The sequence below is a fragment of the Protomyctophum parallelum genome (assembly GCF_964188405.1).
Source record: "Protomyctophum parallelum genome assembly, chromosome: 1".
Taxonomy (NCBI): domain Eukaryota; kingdom Metazoa; phylum Chordata; class Actinopteri; order Myctophiformes; family Myctophidae; genus Protomyctophum; species Protomyctophum parallelum.
This window is the reverse complement of record NC_139697.1, coordinates 106765450-106777949: the sequence shown is the minus strand read 5'-3', so window position 1 is coordinate 106777949 and position 12500 is coordinate 106765450. Positions and strand designations below refer to the sequence as shown.

The 12500-nt window shown below is 41.9% G+C and overlaps 1 protein-coding gene across 1 annotated transcript in view; it reads left to right on the top strand.

Moving 5' to 3' along the window:
- The window catches only part of LOC310872626 (glutamate receptor 4), a gene marked incomplete at both ends in the record, with an annotated part of 210722 nt that overhangs the window by 3707 nt on the left and 194515 nt on the right, over nt 1-12500 (top strand). The gene's annotated exons all lie outside the window — the stretch shown is intronic.

Genomic DNA, 12500 nt, shown 5'->3' with positions numbered 1-12500 from the left:
GAGATAACATGGTGTTGGTACCATTAGGAGAGATAACATGATGTTGGTACCATTAGGAGAGATAACATGATGTTGGTACCATTAGGAGAGATGCATGGTGTTGGTACCATTAGGAGAGATAACATGATGCTGGTACCATTAGGAGAGACAACATGATGTTGATACCATTAGGAGAGATAACATGATGTTGATACCATTAGGAGAGATAACATGGTGTTGGTACCATTAGGAGAGATAACATGATGTTGGTACCATTAGGAGAGATAACATGATGTTGGTACCATTAGGAGAGATAACATGATGTTGGTACCATTAGGAGAGATAACATGGTGTTGGTACCATTAGGAGAGATAACATGGTGTTGGTACCATTAGGAGAGATAACATGATGTTGGTACCATTAGGAGAGATAACATGATGTTGGTACCATTAGGAGAGATAACATGATGTTGGTACCATTAGGAGAGATAACATGGTGTTGGTACCATTAGGAGAGATAACATGGTGTTGGTACCATTAGGAGAGATATCATGGTGTTGGTACCATTAGGAGAGATAACATGATGTTGGTACCATTAGGAGAGATAACATGGTGTTGGTACCATTAGGAGAGATAACATGATGTTGGTACCATTAGGAGAGATAACATGATGTTGGTACCATTATGAGAGATAACATGGTGTTGGTACCATTAGGAGAGATAACATGATGTTGGTACCATTAGGAGAGATAACATGATGTTGGTACCATTAGGAGAGATGCATGGTGTTGGTACCATTAGGAGAGATAACATGATGCTGGTACCATTAGGAGAGACAACATGATGTTGATACCATTAGGAGAGATAACATGATGTTGATACCATTAGGAGAGATAACATGGTGTTGGTACCATTAGGAGAGATAACATGATGTTGGTACCATTAGGAGAGATAACATGGTGTTGGTACCATTAGGAGAGATAACATGGTGTTGGTACCATTAGTAGAGATAACATGATGTTGGTACCATTAGGAGAGATAACATGATGTTGGTACCATTAGGAGAGATAACATGATGTTGGTACCATTAGGAGAGATAACATGGTGTTGGTACCATTAGGAGAGATAACATGATGTTGGTACCATTAGGAGAGATAACATGATGTTGGTACCATTAGGAGAGATAACATGGTGTTGGTACCATTAGGAGAGATAACATGGTGTTGGTACCATTAGGAGAGATAACATGATGTTGGTACCATTAGGAGAGATAACATGATGTTGGTACCATTAGGAGAGATAACATGATGTTGGTACCATTAGGAGAGATAACATGGTGTTGGTACCATTAGGAGAGATAACATGGTGTTGGTACCATTAGGAGAGATAACATGGTGTTGGTACCATTAGGAGAGATAACATGATGTTGGTACCATTAGGAGAGATAACATGGTGTTGGTACCATTAGGAGAGATAACATGGTGTTGGTACCATTAGGAGAGATAACATGGTGTTGGTACCATTAGGAGAGATAACATGGTGTTGGTACCATTAGGAGAGATAACATGATGTTGGTACCATTAGGAGAGATAACATGGTGTTGGTACCATTAGGAGAGATAACATGATGTTGGTACCATTAGGAGAGATAACATGGTGTTGGTACCATTAGGAGAGATAACATGATGTTGGTACCATTAGGAGAGATAACATGGTGTTGGTACCATTAGGAGAGATAACATGGTGTTGGTACCATTAGGAGAGATAACATGGTGTTGGTACCATTAGGAGAGATAACATGATGTTGGTACCATTAGGAGAGATAACATGATGTTGGTACCATTAGGAGAGATAACATGGTGTTGGTACCATTAGGAGAGATAACATGATGTTGGTACCATTAGGAGAGATAACATGATGTTGGTACCATTAGGAGAGATAACATGGTGTTGGTACCATTAGGAGAGATAACATGATATTGGTACCATTAGGAGAGACAACATGGTGTTGGTACCATTAGGAGAGATAACATGATGTTGGTACCATTAGGAGAGATAACATGGTGTTGGTACCATTAGGAGAGATAACATGGTGTTGGTACCATTAGGAGAGATAACATGATGTTGGTACCATTAGGAGAGATAACATGATGTTGGTACCATTAGGAGAGATAACATGATGTTGGTACCATTAGGAGAGATAACATGGTGTTGGTGTACCATTAGGAGAGATAACATGGTGTTGGTACCATTAGGAGAGATAACATGATGTTGGTACCATTAGGAGAGATAACATGGTGTTGGTACCATTAGGAGAGATAACATGATGTTGGTACCATTAGGAGAGATAACATGGTGTTGGTACCATTAGGAGAGATAACATGATGTTGGTACCATTAGGAGAGATAACATGGTGTTGGTACCATTAGGAGAGATAACATGATGTTGGTACCATTAGGAGAGATAACATGGTGTTGGTACCATTAGGAGAGATAACATGGTGTTGGTACCATTAGAGATAAAGGACCACTGGTTGAGAACCAGCGAGGTGGTGGAGGGATATGGAGGGATGAGCGGAGAAGCCCTCTGGGAGATTCAACCAAGAGTGACCGTGTGTGTGTGTGTGTTAGTGTGTGTGTGTGTGTGTGTGTGTGTGTGTGTGTGAGTGCATGTATGGCTTTCAGACACAGTAGTTCCTCCAATTGTGACATAAAGGCTTTTTTATGCCCCTCTCAGGGGCATAAAACACGCACACACACACACATGCACACACACACACACACACACACGCACGCACGCACGCACACACACGCACGTGTGCACACACACACACACACACATGCCCCTTCACGGTGGCTCAAACATAATAGAATGTGACTGGCTGGCTGGTGGCTCCATCCATCACTACTGCATTGTGTCTCGGCCAATGACACGCTGTCTGCCTGCTGTGTCTTATCCAATGAGAGCCTGCCTGGTGTGCGTGTGTGTGTGTGTTAGCCAATGACAATCCGGGGGGGGGGGGGGGGGGTCCTTGAGGTAGTTCCATGGGGTCCACAGCTAAAGGATAGTTATAGGAACCAAATGGACCCTTATGGGTCTTCTAATATGGGGGTCCCTGGCATGTGTTTTCTAACGGGGGGTCCGCGGGCTGATAAGGGTCCATTTGGGGGTCCATTTGGGGGTCCCTTTGGGGGTCCATTTGGGGGTCCTTTTGGGGGTCCATTTGGGGGTCCCTTTGGGGGTCCATTTGGGGGTCCCTTTGGGGGTCCATTTGGGGGTCCATTCGGGGGTCCATTCGGGGGTCCTTGACAAGGACTGGGAACCACTGTCTCAGCTTTAGTTTAGTTTAGTTTATTTATTTGATCATCCTTCAGTTTCAAACAGTGTTGTTTTCGTCGACTAAAACTAAGACGAAATATGTTCGTCGACTACCTTTTTTCCACTGACTAAAACTAAATAAAACAAATCTATGATGACTAAAACTAAGACTAAATATACTGACAATTTCTGTCAACGAATAAAAACTAGACTAAAATGTTAGGAAGGGACTAGTGGACAAGAGATCCAGTTTAAAATAGCATATATACAATCTCGCAACGCGTCGCGCTGCGAGATTGTAGATCTGCTATTTTCAGCATGCAACCAAAGTGTAAAATATGTACAACGACATCAAGGCCTGTCAAAACACATTTTAGTCGACTAAATCAACTGTAGATTTAGTCGACTAAAATCGTATGACATTTAGTCGACTAAAACTAGACTAAACACTAGAACATTCCAGGTGACTAAAATGTGACTAAAACTAAGTGAAAACTACATTCAAGAGACAACGACTAAAACTGAAATAGAAATTTGCTGCCAAAAACAACACTGGTTTCAAATACAATTTTTAAAGACAATGAATGGAAGCAAAAACAAGATGACGATCAAATTCAAAAGGAGTAGGCAGAAGCTAAAAGCTTATAAATGCCTATCCTACTTACAACAGAACATGATTCGTATAATACTCATTACATTGACATTAACAGATTCACAAAACAAAAGTCAGATTTTACACCCTACATAGCCTACTGTTCAGGTATTTGGAAAATGTATTTCTGCACATTGGCCCTGCTTTCACTGGTATTTTGCTGACCAGTGCTCTGAAAGGAACAGACAAGTTGAATATATATATATATATATATATATATATATATATATATATATAGTGGTCTGTCTGTCTGTCTGTCTGTTTGATTGATTGATTGAAATATTTATTAACAGTTTGTAGAATTTACAGTACATTTTAAGCACAAACTCAATACAAAGACTGTCAACTGTGAGTGGACGACCCAATTAAGCATTACACTTGTTTACAACAGGGTCCACATTGTTCAATTCATCAAAACACTGTCTGTCTGTCTGTCTGTCTGTCTGTCTGTCTGTCTGTCTGTCTGTCTGTCTATCTATCTATCTATCTATCTATCTATCTATCTATCTATCTATCTATCTATCTATCTATCTATCGTGTATTACAGTATTTGTAGACTAACTGTACTTCATTCATAGTTGATCCATGTCTCATTTACATATAAAACTGTGCGCGAGTCGTTGTTACAAAAAAAGAGCAGATCTACAAGCTCACCGTTGCGTCACACGGCGCCGCGCGGTGAGCTTGTAGATCCGCGCTCCTCGCGCAGCACGGTCGTACTGTGGCGGCCAGGTGCAGTGATTAGCCTACTACGTCACAGCAGCAGCAGCAGGGGCGGCGCGAGGCTCTGAATGATTACAAACAACATGAAATGATTCATTTATTGATTTATTAGATAAAAACACCACAGAACTGTGATTAAAATATATAATTCTGGAGGAGAGGTTTAAATGAAGCTAATGAGACGACATTATACTGTGTTAAAGTGGAGAGAAAGGTTTAATTTATGGATTAAAAAACACGACAACAAACTGACGGAATATTCAGGATGTTTGAGGAGGTGAGTTTTTACACATACCTTCACTAAACTGTTGATTTATCCACTATAAACACCACAGAACTGTGAATAAAACATGTCATTCTAGCTTCTAGTTTTAAATGAAGACACTGAGACAACATTATACTGTGTTAAAGTGGAGAGAAAGGTTTAATCTATCAATTAAAAGTTACACAAACACGACAGCTGTGCTTTTAAAGATGGGATTTAATAGGTTGTTTCTGGAGGTGAAGCTCTGTTCTCTTCACTGCTGTGTTTAATTAGTGTTAATTAGTGTTTTTTAGCAGTGTGTTTTGGTCCTTTATTGTTGGTTTATTTATAGGGTTTATTCTTTGACATTATCCTGTTGTTGTGGAACTTGAATATGGTTTTATAGGGTTTAATATGATTTAAAGATGTAATAATAATTGTTTGTGGATGTGAGTTTTACATGGAGCTTCACCAGCTGTGTTGGGGAACTTTAATTAGTCTTTATAAATTATAAAAGTGTTTTAGTATTAACCCATTTTGACCCGGGAACGATTCTATGCAATGTATTCTAAATCAGTTTTCAGTTTTCTGAATAAAAATAATTTTCACGATTTTTCAAATAAATAAATAGCAGACCTCATACGAGCTTGTAGGTCTGCTATTTATTTAATAGCTAAAAAGCATAACGTAATGCCAACACCAAAATGGGAACCCCTTTTGGTGTTAGCATCATGTCATGCTTTAGCTATTGAAAAATAGCAGATCTACAAGCTCATAGCGCGCCACCGAGTGGCGCGCTATGAGCTTGTAGATCTGCTATTTTTGAAAAATTGAAAAACGACTGACATGGAAACATAGCTTTTTGTAGAAAACTGTCAGGATGTAGACGACATTTAAAAAAAAATCTGATCTCAGGTCAGAACGGGTTCAAACAGCGTTGTGGTGCTGTGTCGTTGTTGTGGTGGTGTATTTTGGTTTAACCAGTGTTGTTTTTGGCAGCAAATTTCTATTTTAGTTTTAGTCGTAGTCTCCTGAATAGTTTTCATTTAGTTTTAGTCACATTTTAGTCACCTGGAATGTCTTAGTGTTAGTCTAGTTTTAGTCAACTAAATGTCATAAGATTTTAGTCGACTAAATCTACAGGTGATTTAGTCGACTAAAATGTATTTTGGCGGGTCTTGTTGCCGTCATAATGACTTATTTTACACTTGCTGAAAATAGCCGATCTACAAGCTTGTAGATCTGCTATTTTCAGCATGCAACCAAGCGTAAAATGACTTATACTGGATCTCTTGTCCACTAGTCCCTTCCTAACATTTTAGTCTAGTTTGTATTTGTTGACGAAATTGTCAGTATATTTAGTCTTAGTTTTAGTCATAGATAGTTTTCATTTAGTTTTCATTTAGTTTTCTTCAGTGAAAAAAGGTAGTCGACGAACATTTTTCGTCTTGGTTTCAAGCACAAACTCAATACAAAGACTGTGGACGACCCAATTAAGCATTACACTTGTTTACAACAGGGTCCACCTTGTTCAATTCATCAAAAATATTTAGAGACGTACAAATAGACACTTCTATATATAGTTAAAGAACAGAACAGGAATTAATCATATAGGAAGCAAAAAGGGAAAAGATACAGTGAGGGGAAAAGGGGTGGATTCAGATTTTACGGAGGCCAGTTTTGAATTGCAGCCGTCCGTAGGTGCCCTTTGAGAGCGGTTTGAAGGAGTCTAGGGATTCACATGTCTGTGTAGTGTTGACTGTTGTCTTCAGAAGGAGACTGTAGTGTTGACTGTAGAGTGTAGCTTTATTCTCTGACATTCTCATGTTTGTCAAACAACTCCCTCTCTCTCTCTCTCTGTCTCTCTCTCTCTCTCTCTCTCTCTCTCTCTGTCTCTCTCTCTCTCGCCCCCCCCCCCCCCCCCTTCCTTGTATTTCTCCTGCATTGTCTCACATCAGTGGTTCTCAAATTGTCACATTATGTAAGCAGGAGGCAAACATTGTGAAAATAGCTGATCTACAAGTTTGTAGATCGGCTTGTGTGTGTGTGTGTGTGTGTGTTTTATTTAGCTGCCATAGGGGCAGGTGGGCAACCCTTACGCCAGGGCTCCACTGGGCGCGTCTGCGGCGCGTCTCCGTCAGGGTGGCTCCACTGCCCGCGTTGCGTTGCGTTGTGTTGCGTTGCGTTGCGTTGTGCTGCGTTCGGTGACTCAAAAATTGCCCCGGTTCGTTTTTTGACGCACGCACGCGTCCAGTCATGTATAAAAGAATGTTGCTGACGCACAGTTTTCAAAAGCCCGCGGTGGAGCACCTCTAGCGTGACGTTGACGTTGTCATGACACGAGCAGGACGCGACGGAGACGCAACGCGCCTAGTGGAGCCCTGGCGTTAGTGTTGTATTTAGCTGCCAGGGGCAGGTGGGCAACCCTTAGTGTTTTATTTAGCTGCCAGGGGGCAGGTGGGCAACCCTTAGTGTTTTATTTAGCTGCCAGGGGGCAGGTGGGCAACCCTTAGTGTTTTATTTAGCTGCCAGGGGCAGGTGGGCAACCCTTAGTGTTTTATTTAGCTGCCAGGGGCAGGTGGGCAACCCTTAGTGTTTTATTTAGCTGCCAGGGGCAGGTGGGCAACCCTTAGTGTTTTATTTAGCTGCCAGGGGCAGGTGGGCAACCCTTAGTGTTTTATTTAGCTGCCAGGGGCAGGTGGGCAACCCTTAGTGTTTTATTTAGCTGCCAGGGGCAGGTGGGCAACCCTTAGTGTTTTATGTAGCTGCCAGGGGCAGGTGGGCAACCCTTAGCAACCATGTGTTACACTCTCAGAGTCACAGACCCGTAAGGGTCCATTTGGTTCCATGTGTTACACTCTCACAGTCCCAGCTGTGTGCAATCAATGCTGCGGTGTCAAGCTGCTTCCATGTGTCACCAGGAGGAACCATCTGGTTCTATTGATTAAGAGCTTTATTGATCCATTCAGTCGCCACAGTCAGCACAGCAGTTAGAGACACAGCAGAGATGCATTCTAGTCTCGCCTTGGTTGGCTCTGCAATGTTCAAACGCTTCAATGTTCAAACGCTTCAATGTTCAAACGCTTCAATGTTCAAACGCTTCAATGTTCAAACGCTTCAATGTTCAAACGCTTCAATGTTCAAACGCTTCAATGTTCAAACGCTTCAATGTTCAAACGCTTCAATGTTCAAACGCTTCAATGTTCAAACGCTTCAATGTTCAAACGCTTCAATGTTCAAACGCTTCAATGTTCAAACGCTTCAATGTTCAAACGCTTCCGTCATACAGTCTGGAGCAACGGAAGCTCTGATCATGAGTAAAATATAAACGCTTCCGTCGTACAGTCTGGAGCAACGGAAGCTCTGATCACGAGTAAAATATAAATGCTTCCGTCATACAGTCTGGAGCAACGGAAGCTCTGATCATGAGTAAAATATAAATGCTTCCGTCATAGTCTGGAGCAACGGAAGCTCTGATGATGAGTAAAATATAAATGCTTCCGTCATACAGTCTGGAGCAACGGAAGCTCTGATCATGAGTCAAATATAAATGCTTCCGTCGTACAGTCTGGAGCAACGGAAGCTCTGATGATGAGTAAAATATAAATGCTTCCGTCGTACAGTCTGGAGCAACGGAAGCTCTGATCATGAGTAAAATATAAATGCTTCCGTTTTACAGTCTGGAGCAACGGAAGCTCTGATCAGGAGTAAAATATAAACGCTTCCGTCGTACAGTCTGGAGCAACGGAAGCTCTGATCATGAGTCAAATATAAATGCTTCCGTCGTCATACAGTCTGGAGCAACGGAAGCTCTGATCATGAGTAAAATATAAATGCTTCCGTCTTACAGTCTGGAGCAACGGAAGCTCTGATCATGAGTAAAATATAAATGCTTCCGTCGTACAGTCTGGAGCAACAGAAGCTCTGATCACTAGTAAAATATAAATGCTTCCGTCATACAGTCTGGAGCAACGGAAGCTCTGATCATGAGTAAAATATAAATGCTTCCGTCATACAGTCTGGAGCAACGGAAGCTCTGATCACTAGTAAAATATAAATGCTTCCTTCATACAGTCAGGAGCAACGGAAGCTCTGATCATGAGTGAAATATAAATGCTTCCGTTTTACAGTCTGGAGCAACAGAAGCTCTGATCACTAGTAAAATATAAATGCTTCCGTCATACAGTCTGGAGCAACGGAAGCTCTGATCACTAGTAAAATATAAATGCTTCCGTCATACAGTCTGGAGCAACGGAAGCTCTGATCATGAGTAAAATATAAATGCTTCCGTCATAGTCTGGAGCAACGGAAGCTCTGATCATGAGTAAAATATAAATGCTTCCGTCGTACAGTCTGGAGCGACGGAAGCTCTGATCATGAGTGAAATATAAATGCTTCCGTCATACAGTCTGGAGCAACGGAAGCTCTGATCACGAGTAAAATATAAATGCTTCCGTCGTACAGTCTGGAGCGACGGAAGCTCTGATCATGAGTGAAATATAAATGCTTCCGTCGTACAGTCTGGAGCAACGGAAGCTCTGATCATGAGTCAAATATAAATGCTTCCGTCATAGTCTGGAGCAACGGAAGCTCTGATCATGAGTAAAATATAAATGCTTCCGTCGTACAGTCTGGAGCAACGGAAGCTCTGATCATGAGTAAAATATAAATGCTTCCGTCGTACAGTCTGGAGCAACGGAAGCTCTGATCATGAGTAAAATATAAATGCTTCCGTCGTACAGTCTGGAGCAACGGAAGCTCTGATCATGAGTAAAATATAAATGCTTCCGTCGTACAGTCTGGAGCAACGGAAGCTCTGATCATGAGTAAAATATAAATGCTTCCGTCGTACAGTCTGGAGCAACGGAAGCTCTGATCATGAGTAAAATATAAATGCTTCCGTCTTACAGTCTGGAGCAACGGAAGCTCTGATCATGAGTAAATTGTCCATTATGAAATCGTAGGTAAAATGTAGAATTGGCGTACAATTTAAAGCATGCAGAGATGTACAGAGATTTGGCGCATTTATAGATGTATATTCTTTCTTTCACAGCAAACGGTTTTGTATTTTCACAATTTTCTTACTAGTGAACTGCAGCAGCACCAAAGACTGCTGCCTTGCTCATCTCACGCACACGCACGCACGCACACTCCCTCCAGCCCACACGCTATCTTAAATGCTGTGAATGTTTCCGACGTATTTTAGATGTGGTGTCCATTATCCACGGTAGGAGGAGCATCTTATTGACCTGAGGCACTGAAGGACATCAGTTACTGTGTGTGTGTGTGTGTGTGTGTGTGTGTGTGTGTGTGTGTGTGTGTGTGTGTGTGTGTGTGTGTGTGTGTGTGTGTGTGTGTGTGTGTGTGTGTGTGTGTGTGTGTGTGTGTGTGTGTGTGTGTGTGTGTGTGTGTGTGTGTGTGTGTGTGTGTGTGTGTGTGTGTGTGTGTGTGTGTGTGTGTGTGTGTGTCTGCCTGCCTGCCTGCCTGCCTGCCTGCAGGCCTTGATTGACAGCCCATATACATCCAATCAGAAAATGTCCTATCTGATTGCATTCAATGTCTTTAACCCATTCTGGGCGGGAAGTTCCCCATTTGGTGTTTATAGCATTATGTTATAGTTTAGCTATTGAAAAATTAGCATATCTACAAGCTCATGGTGCCGCGCTATGAGCTTGTAGGTTTTTTTTAAATCGTGAAAATGTGGCACAACTTTGGAATATATATTTTTTCAGAGCGAACGTTTTTTAACTCAAGTCTTTGGTTTTGACTGGGGTTCCTGGAACAACATATTTAACTCAAATCTTTGGTTCTGACTGGGGTTCCTGGAACAACATATTTAACTCAAATCTTTGGTTCTGACTGGGGTTCCTGGAACAACATATTGTAACTCAAATCTTTGGTTCTGACTGGGGTTCCTGGAACAACATATTTAACTCAAATCTTTGGTTCTGACTGGGGTTCCTGGAACAACATATTTAACTCAAATCTTTGGTTCTGACTGGGGTTCCTGGAACAACATATTTAACTCAAGTCTTTGGTTCTGACTGGGGTTCCTGGAACAACATATTTAACTCAAATCTTTGGTTCTGACTGGGGTTCCTGGAACAACATATTTAACTCAAATCTTTGGTTCTGACTGGGGTTCCTGGAACAACATATTGTAACTCAAATCTTTGGTTCTGACTGGGGTTCCTGGAACAACATATTTAACTCAAATCTTTGGTTCTGACTGGGGTTCCTGGAACAACATATTTAACTCAAATCTTTGGTTCTGACTGGGGTTCCTGGAACAACATATTTAACTCAAGTCTTTGGTTCTGACTGGGGTTCCTGGAACAACATATTTAACTCAAATCTTTGGTTCTGACTGGGGTTCCTGGAACAACATATTTAACTCAAATCTTTGGTTCTGACTGGGGTTCCTGGAACAACATATTTAACTCAAATCTTTGGTTCTGACTGGGGTTCCTGGAACAACATATTTAACTCAAGTCTTTGGTTCTGACTGGGGTTCCTGGAACAACATATTTTAACTCAAATCTTTGGTTCTGACTGGGGTTCCTGGAACAACATATTTAACTCAAATCTTTGGTTCTGACTGGGGTTCCTGGAACAACATATTTAACTCAAATCTTTGGTTCTGACTGGGGTTCCTGGAACAACATATTTAACTCAAGTCTTTGGTTCTGACTGGGGTTCCTGGAACAACATATTTAACTCAAATCTTTGGTTCTGACTGGGGTTCCTGGAACAACATATTTTAACTCAAATCTTTGGTTCTGACTGGGGTTCCTGGAACAACATATTTAACTCAAATCTTTGGTTCTGACTGGGGTTCCTGGAACAACATATTTAACTCAAATCTTTGGTTCTGACTGGGGTTCCTGGAACAACATATTTAAGTTAAGTAGCAACATGTTACATGTAACATGTAACATGTTTTATCATTCGGAATCCATTCCAAGCATTAGTTTAGCACAAAATACACACCTTGTTTTTTTTTTTTTTATATATTTATTTATCCCACGATTTTGTAGCCCATTTTTCACCCCTGTGTCAATCATCTAATGTGATCCTGGGCTCTACACACCCTCCACCAACCTAGTCCCCATATATGGGGGACAAGGGGAGACCAACCTAGTCCCCATATATGGGGGACAAGGGGAGAGCAACCTAGTCCCCATATATGGGGGACAAGGGGAGACCAACCTAGTCCCCATATATGGGGGACAAGGGGAGAGCAACGGACTTGAACTCATGCTTCCTTCATGCCTGAGTGTCCAAGTTGTTCCTTTACACCTGACAGGGGGGAGTTTCCCTGGTTGGACGTAGCACGTGGAAGGAACACGTTATTCCAACCAGTTCCTTTCCCCTCCATCAGGCGCCCCGGCTGGCCAGGGGGAGGCAGTTTAGAGACCAGGATTACTGCATGTTTTTTGTGAGGGTACCTACCCTAGGGGACACGGGGAGAACATGTGAGGGTACCTACCCTAGGGGACACGGGGAGAACATGTGAGGGTACCTATCCTAGGGGACATGGGGAGAACATGTGAGGGTACCTACCCTAGGGGACACGGGGAGAACATG